Raw genomic sequence first — 753 nt, forward strand, 5'->3', positions numbered from 1 at the left:
TGCGTGTGCGTGTGTGTGTGTGTGTGTGTGTGTGTTGCATGTGTGTGTCTATATATAGACAGCAGTGCTGAGTGGACCAGTGCTTCCCAGACAAACAGGAAACCCAGTGTCCTTGGGAAAGTGTCCTGTGTAAAGTTGATCACCTGGTGAGGGGGGTCACAAGATGTCAGGATGTTAGATTGGCGTCCTGTGTAACGTTGTCACCTGGTTAGGGGGCTGCTGGGGCCTGGAGATCACATGATGGTAGATCAACGTCCTGTGTAACGTTGTCACCTGGTGAGGGGGCTGCTGGGGCCTGGAGGTCACAGGATGTCAGGATGGTAGATCAACTTCCTGTGTAATGTTGTCACCGGTTGAGGGGCCTGGAGGTCACATGATGGTAGATCAACGTCCTGTGTAACGTTGTCACCTGGTGAGGGGGCTGCTGGGGCCTGGAGGTCACATGATATCAGGATGTTGAATACACTGCCTATTAAAAAGTGATGATGTGCTGTGGCAGTGTTTCCATGTCAGGTCAGGCTCAAGTTCATGGCTAATCAACTCAGGTTAGTGGCTGCTCTGGGAACTTTGACCTTGACTTATTGGTGGGGAACATTGCTTGGTGACAGACCCTGTACACTCCTCCTCCTCCTCCTTTCGTAGACATTTACAGACAGATGGATGAAGATCTGATAGAAAACCCAATTCCCCATGAGGCCTCTTGAATATGACGAAAAGACAACCATTGACATGAGTTAATATCCCAGTGTGTTG

The sequence above is a fragment of the Micromesistius poutassou genome (genome assembly GCF_964030765.1).
Source record: "Micromesistius poutassou genome assembly, chromosome: 15".
NCBI lineage: Eukaryota > Metazoa > Chordata > Actinopteri > Gadiformes > Gadidae > Micromesistius > Micromesistius poutassou.